Genomic DNA, 9,506 nt, shown 5'->3' with positions numbered 1-9,506 from the left:
GGCAGCCGGGCCCGAGCCCCGCCCGGCCCGCGGTGCGAGTCCCGTCCGCGCCCCGCCCGCGGAGCCTGCACAGGGCAGCCCTCGGAGCGCCCGGCCCTGGCTTCCCCTGGGCGCCTAAAGTTTGCTTTGGTTTGTTTGCCCCGCTTCCGCCGAGGGAGGCGAGCCGGAGCGTGCAGGGCTGCGACAACAAACTGATACATTGAGGAGAAATTGGTAGGGGGGAGCGCAGTCTCACGGGGAAATAAAATTGTGGGCGTTTTTAGGACAACCTTCCCTGTAATCCTTATTTTTTATACGCTCCGAGCCATATCCTTCTACTCTTATCTGGCAGAGATCTCTCCTGGATACACCTGATTAATTGATGCTTACGAAGGCATAACTGATTCTTCACGATGGCGAAACAATTAAACCTGCTTTCTTGTACATCCTCTCTGCTGAGGCAGTTACCTGGTCAATCTTTCCAGGTTCACACTCAGTTGTGGTGAGTAACTTCAGAACCTGCTGGTTATGATACTATTTTTATTGATACTGTTGGGGTTGAGAGGGGAACCAGCCTTAGGGGAGTCTTTCCAATCACATTATGTACCTTTATTGCGTGTTGTAATAATGCACAATAAATAATTCAATGTCAGTTGCAACAGTTATAATTTCCATGACCGTCATGAGGGGAAGAGCTTTACCTTAAAGATTTTTCTGAAGTGATATATATCTGTTTGTGTTATTTACTTAGAATATACCACTTCATGGAGTTTGCTGATACTCCTGCATAAAAATAGTTGTCTTAATTTAAGGAAAACAAAAGGCATAAATGAGCTAATATATGTGAAATGCACAGAATTAAGGGCTTTTATATGCCTTCTTTGTTCTGTCACTGAGTCACTGTGCTGGACTGATCACTTTACAACCACACAGAATTATGCACATTCACACAGCAGTACACACTGATATCCTGTGAGGATTCTTCTTCAGGGTCTGGAGGACAGGGGTGTGTTTTGGCCCAGGTTTAACAGCTGTTGTAGCTACTGCAGCTAATGGTAATAGAAGTACTGTGAAGTTTTCTGTTAGCTGTTCCTGTTTGAGATAAATGAGGCAGAGCGTGTCTTGGAGAGCATATTGCAACCCTTTTAATTTGGTGATTTAGAAGGAGATTCTGCTTTCAGATGTATGTTACGTTTCCTTGTCTGATGGTCAAGTATTTCTTTACATCAAAAGGCTGTAAGAGAAGAACTATGATTTGCAACTTTCTTTTCAATCTGCAGATTGCTTTGTGGAATTCTGAAACAGTTTTTTGTTGCCAGATCCAGCACACTATTAACGAGATGATAGTGTGTATATGTATATATATATATATACACACACAACTATTTGCCAACTTTAAATGCTGATATGGTGGAGTAAAAACCTAAATTAATTTCTTTTGAAAAATTCTTAGCATTGAGTTCCCTTTGAAGTCATATGTGCTTACAAGAGAAATGAATAGAATAATCTTTTCCCAGAGCTCAATAGCACAGGAGCTCTTCTGCAAATTAGCTTGCCAGAGCTTAGATGTCTGTTCTTAAGTTGTTTATGGCTTAAGTATGGGCCAGCTACATGCCTTGGACATCCTACAAGAACCTCAGCTATTATAAAGAAGTTGTTTGTTGTTTTTTTTCTCTTTAACTTGGCTGCCTTGTATGAAAAACTTCTGTGATCCCTATTTACAAAAATAATTATCCTGCTGTTACAAAAGAATGTCAAACAGTATCGATTTTGTTTTAGTACAGCTAGTAAGTGTGTTAGCAACCATTGAGGCTGAATTTCTTTCTGTCTTTCCCCCACTAAAACCTGGCAGCAGCTAAACACTCCTCCCACAGCCAGGCTGCAGTTCTGTCCCTATGATCAGTTTGCAAGGGAGGATCCATTGAGCATTAGATCTTTTTTTTTCCCCGGTGGGGACAGCAGCAATTCAGAGTTCACCAACACTGCAGAACAAAGAGAAAGTTAATCTGTGCTTTTCAATAAAAGCAGCTGAGCCCTTCTTGGTGCTTGGTGAGGAGAGGGGCTTTAAAGGTGTGAGGCATGCACCAGGTTGCTGTTTTCTCAAAGTACAAACATCTAAAAAAATGTCTAAGTTCTCCTGATAAACTTTTAACAGCAATTAATTATCATACAAAACAGCCAAACTTTTGTCAGAGGGAGAGTGTTTGCTCTCAGGGATAATAGTTGTAAGCACAGGTGTTCTAGAAAGTTACTATCACACCCTTGCCATAGTGGCTGGGTCTTGGTGACTCCTTTGAAACCTTGCCTTGCCCCCAGCTCTGCCTGCCGCTCCCTGTTCATGCTGACTAATCTTCCCTACATCAGTGCCTGGAAACTTCTGGATTCTCTGGGGGGAAGGACAAGGGAAGCCAGCTTGATCAGACCACCAGAGTCCATCTCTGCTTCTTACAAAAGCAAGGTTAACTTTATTATTGTGGTTTTTGTTGTTTTTTCTAAAACAATACAGTTTCTTCTTGACAAGTGATTCAACCAAATAAGACAAGTGTGGTACCTAGCAAATGGTGTTAAGGTGGAAAACCCAGTGTATATTCTTAGTAATAAAATGTTGAAATTCATTTATATTCACATGAAGCTATTATACAAATATTTTGCATTGTTTGAGATTATCATTAATCTTTTCTGCATTGTTTACAGATTCTTTACTGCACTGTGGTCTCAGATGCCACTCATTTTTTGGGAAGAGATCCCAGTAGAAAGCAGTGTATCAAGGCATTGCACAGATATATCAAAATAACGTTTATTTATTTAAAATAGGTAATGGATAATGCATAATATGTAAAAAATTATACACATCACAGAGGGTTTCTAACACCCAGACAGCTCTTGAGAGCAGAGCAATTGCAATAGGTACAGTCATCAGCTTCAAAGTGCTCACAGAACCAAGCACCTGAATTTTTTTTGAGAGCAAAAATGCTCTAGCTGAGGAGAGTAGATTAGCAGCAGGATTTGATACTTTAAACAAACACTTGGCATTCTAAAAATGGAGTCATTGTTGTTCCTGTGTGGGTGAACAATGTTTTTTATTCTCTATGCCTCCTGTCATGCACCTTAAACAAATTCAAGCAGAAATTAACCCCCCCTTTCTTTTGCATTGCCTCCTCTCTCTCACTTAACTGCTTTCTCCCTATCTTTCTCTGTTCAGCTCTTTACCTTATATGCATTCTTCTATTTGCTTATTTGCTACTTGCCTGGTTTTTTTCTTTTCTTTTTTTCTTTTTTTTTTTTTTCTTTTCTGGTGTGGCCAGGTTGTTTAACTTTTCAGTGTGCCAGGTGCAGTTGTGGAAATGAGTAAGCCTGCTGAGCTGCGAGCTGTGGGATTGGCAGGGCTGTAAGATAGCCAGGCCAGATCCTTGCCCTGAACACAGGCGTTTTGTTACTGACAGGGTGATATACTGTCTTTTATGTGTGTGTGAAACAAGGCGTGGCAGAGTAACCCTTTGGTTGCTTTCCTCTGCATAGGAACTGGCACTGCTCTGAAATTCCTGTAGCCTTTTTTCAAGGTGGTGTGGATCTCTTCCTGGGAAAGCTCACGACAGAGAGCATTTAAGTGGATACACATAAATCTGCTGTGCTGTGCAGCTAGTAGAATAGAATAAAATAAATAGAATAGAATAGTTCAGCTGGAAGAGACCTACAACAATCAGTCAGTCCAACTGCCTGACCACTTCAGGGCTGACCAAAAGCTACAGCATGTCATTAAGGGCACAGTTGAAAAGCCTCTTAACTATCGATAGCTTGGGGCATCAGCCACCTCTCTAGGAAGCCTGTTCCAGTGTTTGAACAGCCTCTCATAAAATAAATGCTACCTGATGTCCAGTTTGAAACTCCCCTGGTGGGACTTTTAGGGGCTATTCCCACATGTCCTGTCACTGGATACCAGGGAGAATAGATCAACACCTCCCTCTCCACTTCTCCTCTTTGAGAGGCTGTAGGAAGCAATGAGGTGGTCCCTTAGCCTTCTCTCTCCAAGCTAGACAAACCCATAGTCCTCAGACACTTCTCATAGAACATTCCTTTCACCAGCTTTGTTGCTCTCCTCTGGACAAGTTAAAGGACTTTCACATCTTTCTTAACTTGTGTGGGGCCACTGCACACAGTGCTCCAAGTGAGGCCACACCAACACTGAACACAACAAAATATTTTTTTAATTCCTTTTAAGACTGACTGGGTGTGCTGTGTTTGATGTACCGCAGGTTGGGTGTTGCCCTCTGGGCTGCCAGGACAATTCTGACTCCCACTGAGCCTCCTGCTGGCCAACACCCCCAATGCCCCTCTGCAGGGCTGCTCTGCAACCACTCCTTTCCCATGTTATACTTGTGTTAGGCATAAGTAGAAATAGTAGCCTCCTTTTGGTCTGTGAATTTGCATCAGTGCTGAACAACTGAACTGTATTCAACAGAAAGATAATTCTGAAAAGTTGCACCTTGGAAAAAATCTCTGCTGCTCTTACTCTAATCTGTCAAGTCCAGTATTAGCTGCAATTGTACAGTGTAAGTTTTCAGGGACTGTAGATTCAGGAATGTGGCATTCCCAGTCTCAGAAGAAAAGGAGTATTATTCTATTATTTTTTTTTTCTGTCACAACTGAGGTATATGAGCTAATAAATGTAAAACTATTGTGTGTGCCTGCGTGCTATGTCAGTAGGTAACCTTAGAAGGGGCTGGTTTAGCAAAAAAAAGAGGGCTCCAACTGGAGAACAATGCAGGCAGTAAACCAGATATCAACTGACCTGAAGTTTAGGATGGAAATTGGAGAAATGTTGAACTCTGATTGGTGGAGTTTGGAGTGTCTAGGTTGGAAATTCGGAGATGAGAGCTCAATGGATTTTTGGGTGGTTTTCAGTCAACTCATAGAAAGGATTCTATAATGTGTTTTCCAGTTATCAATGGACTGGTGGTGATAACAGAAAGTCACTTCACATTTTTTTATAGAGTCCAAGAATGGTTTGGGTTGAAAGGCACATTTGAAGGTAATTTAGCCCAGTGCAATGAACAGGAACATCTTTGACTAGATCGGGCTATAATAATATTATAATAATATATTAATAATAATAATTCCAAATTAAATAAAAAGACGTTCAAGAGGCAATAATAATATTATAATAATATATTAATAATAATCATTCCAAAGTAAATAAAAATATGTTCAAGAGGCAATATATATACATATTCTCTAATTTTCAAAGTCTTTGATACATAAAGTGAGATGTGTGCTCAGGAGGAGTCACATGATTCGCGCTAATAAGATAAGTGGTCAGTCTGAAGATAAAAGGGAATCTTGGTTCCCTTTTATGCTTACAGGCTCCAAGAAATTTCAGTAAGGCAGCCCTGCAAAAAGAGGCAGAGACACCTTCCATTAGATCAGGTTACTCAAAGCCCCATCCAGCCTGGCCTTGAACCCTTCCAGGGATGGGGCATAGTGTCTCAGCACTCTGACAGTAAAGATTTTCTTCCTAATATCTAAACCTTCTTGCAGTTCAAAGCCATTCTCCATTGTCTATCACTACATGCCCTTGTAAAAAGTCCCTCTCCAGCACTCTTCTGGGCTCTCTTCAGGTACTGGGAAGGCTGCTGTAAACTCTGACCTTCTAACTTTGTGTGTACTTAATTTTTCTTGTAATTACTTGAATGGATGGTGCTGTGGTCTAAAACACTTCCCAGAATTAGAATTTTTCCCCCCTCTTTTCTTCTTTTGTCCCAGTTGAGTTTGTATTTGTTGATCTGTTACACATGAATTTCTCCAGTCCCTTTCTAAGGCTCTTGGGACACCTACAGCTTACCATGGTGTCTTTTATTCAGTAATATATTATCTAAGAAGGTCATACAGATAAAAGCCAGATGTACATATGCAGAAACAACTCAAGAAAAGCATTACTTTTGCATGTCCAATAGCTGTTATTTTGCTATTTATATTCAAACATTTGATCTAGAGTGGATTTTACAGTCAAATAGCATTCATATAGTAGACATTTAGCATCAAAGACTCCAGATGTCCCTCTGCATATGTGCTTCAGGCACATGGCTGACAATGTATTTATGGGGGTTACCAAAACACCTTAACACCTGAGCATCTTGCAATCATTTGTAATCATATGAATTTGTGATCATATTCTTAAGGGCAGGAGATTAAGTTGCAATCCCCCTTTTCAAAGACAGTTTATTGAAAATTCAGAAAAATTAGTCAGCTTACCAAGATCCTGTAGGGAATCCTGGGGAGCCTTTTTCTCTTGAGTCCTATTCTGGTGTCACAATTCACCTCCTTGACAGCCTGAGCCTGCAGTCACTGGCAGAGGAACAGACCCTCACCTAGACCTTTGGTACTGGAAAACTGTAAAATCAAAGCCTGCAGGTAAAAAATTCCATTTGTTTGACCTAGATTTTGACTGGCTTGAAACCAATCTTTAATGAAGGAGCTGGGAGGAAGCCTGAAATATTATTTGTTGTTGTTGCTGTTGTTGTTGTTTTTTAGAGCTTTCCCAAAAAGTAGAAAAATAAAAAAATTAAACTGGCAACTATTTAAATTTGCAGGTAGGCCCAACAGCACATGATGAACATCAGAAGTCAGGATACGTGATGGGTCTCAACTAAGCAGCTTTTGTTTCCTAAGTTGTCATTTTGTGACTGTTCTATTTCATAACTTATTTCACTGTATCCTGAATTACAAGATACTTTTTAACATATGGTCACAATAAAGAAACAGGACAGATTAATCATTATACAAACATGCATCTAAAACTGTCACCAGTTGTAATTTTGTCATTATTCTCCTTTTTCAAAAATTTAAGTGCACTTGGAATATGAAATAACATTTTCTATTGACCCATTTTTGACTTGTATCTGTACTCCCATATATTTCAACTCAAGTTGCTTGAGCATAAAAACTGATGTGTAACATAGATTTGGTTCATTTCTGTTTAGGCAGGTTCTAAATACACTAAAGATGAATGATAAATTATCTTTGTTGCACTGGAATTGGCAGCATCATCAGAGTGATAGAAAAGTTGCTATAAATTTGAAGATGGACAATTTTTTCTTCTAACTTAACTTCCTGAAAAGACACTTAAATCATTATCTGAAATATGAAAGAGTGCCCATAATAATTCTGTATGAAACTGCAATAAAAAGATGTCAAAGTGTTAAGGCAAAATAAAATGATAGATTAGATGACATTTGCTTAATACATGATACTGTTTATCAAAGCAGTAATTTATTGAGTTCAGATAAAACTTTTTTAAAAAATCTCTGTACAAAAAATAATTATTATCATGAACACCGATCTGGAATATTAGAAAGAAATTTGATTTTAGAACCAAAGTGCTTTTCCTTGGTTCAATTCATTCTGATCAACATGCAGAGAATGTACCTGTGATGCCTGTGCTGCCCAAATACCGTGTTTCTAGAGACTTCTGCTGTCCTTCTCTCTGTGGCTTGTAGTCCAGCATTAATTTATAGCTCCTCTGAAGCACTGTTTCAGAGTTGCAGGACAGAAGGGTATCACAGAAAAGGCTGTCTAAAGAGGGAGAACAATGCAGAGAATGATGGGTTGAAGAAATCGTACTGTAATTCTTGTGAGACCTGACACATATTTCTGCTTGACAACCTGAAATTAAGTATTGTAGTTAATTTTACACATGAAATAATTTTGTTTTGGAATTACCTGACTTTCTAAATCAAAACCTTCTATTTCTTTTTTTCTTTTTTTTTTTTTCGTGAAAGAAGGAGATTTTTTTCTGAATAAACCCCATCAGTTTTAAGGAAACTGTATTTCCCACTGATAAATGGAAAAAAATATTCTGAGCCACTCTATGTAAAACATGATGTTCCAAATGATCATTTATTGTATTTTTTCAGTGCCATTCAGAAATTATTACAAACAAACCTCTAATATTTTTATTTATGAAAACACAAGCCCACAGTAATATTACTTATATTTTAAATAAAATTAAAATGATGCATTTGGTGACTCAACATTGAGGAGCATTTGAATTATGCAGTTATGTTAATTCAAGCAAAATGCTAGAATTTTTTTAAATTGTTGCTTAAATTGTGTGGCCTCTTCATATTGCACATAGTAAGTGCTGCTCATAACAGTTTAAAAGTGTTATTTATTACTACAGAATTAGGACAGAGTAAAAAGTATTGAAACTTGCAGTTCAAATTAAGATAGTGTTCCTAAGATAGAAATCTAACAAGACCCTCAGCTTCTGACTCTGTTTTCTTCCATGTCAGTATACTTCTCATCATGCCAAGATCTCACTCAGCCTGTTCAAAATGGTAGGATCCTATTCCCAAATAAGCACGAGTTAAAAAGAAAGAAAAGCAAGGCATACATTTGGGATTGCATGTTGCTGTCTCTAGGTAAGAGCATTTCTTTTGAGTGGTTTAGAGCAGAACTGATATCACCACTGTCTTTCTTCCCTAAAACAATTCCTTCTTCATTATTAAACAATATTATTAAAGGTGAGACAGCAAACAGGCTTTTAAATTACAACTGGAAGAAAAGAAACAAAACTAATGTCTGCTGGCCAGAATTAAACTATATGCTATTTTTTAAACAATAAAGCTAGAAAAAGAATTTGAACAGAATTTTTAATGAACCAAGTATTTGTTCACATCTTCACATGCATTTTTTTCTTCCTCAATTTGAATCTAAAAGATTTGAACCTAAAAGAATCCTCAATTGACTAAGAAAACAATTTTTAGGAAGTTTGTAAAAACTACAAAGCAATAAGAGTTAATATTCAGAAGTGCACAGGATAATGCAATTGCTGTTTGTTGTAAGAAACCAATATTAAAAGATGCTAGAAATATTTCGAGAAGTTGTATTACATAATAATTAAAAAGTTGGTAAAAGATAGTACTAGAAGTAGACAACCACCACAAAACCAAAATGTCCTTTGAAACAACATTTTTTCTCTATTTTTCTATTAGTTTTCTATTTCTCTATTTTTTCCTATTCATTCTTCCCCTATTTCTAGACATGCAAGAGACCATAGTTCAGACACTCATACGTCACACAGCATTCCTGTTCAAGGAATTCAGCATGTGCTCCTGAAGACTAGTTTCATTACTTTGAACACAATTCAGAAAAGTATTTCTGATTTGCTTAAGATGATTATGGAAATATTTACACAATTTTTTTTTTTTTACATTACAATATTTTCTAGTGGGGTTTGGCTGTATTACATAGGCTTTTCATATACCAGATAGTAATATGTATTTTAAATATTTGTTTTTTAATGTAAACAGGTAGTTAGCAAAATGAAAGGGAGTTGGTCAGCATTTTAGTGAACTTCTGCAAAAATTCTCAAGATGTAAAAGGATATAGCTTTATATATTAGTACCTATTTTCCTTCTTTAAAGAATGGTTCCAGGAACCATAATTACAGTTGGTACATAACATATAGGGAAGACTAATCCCTTTGAAGTCAATGCAATTTTAATGATACTTAAGATAATTGAGGCTAC

This window comes from Molothrus ater, chromosome 1 (assembly GCF_012460135.2).
Source record: "Molothrus ater isolate BHLD 08-10-18 breed brown headed cowbird chromosome 1, BPBGC_Mater_1.1, whole genome shotgun sequence".
Taxonomy (NCBI): domain Eukaryota; kingdom Metazoa; phylum Chordata; class Aves; order Passeriformes; family Icteridae; genus Molothrus; species Molothrus ater.
This window is presented reverse-complemented; position numbering follows the sequence as displayed.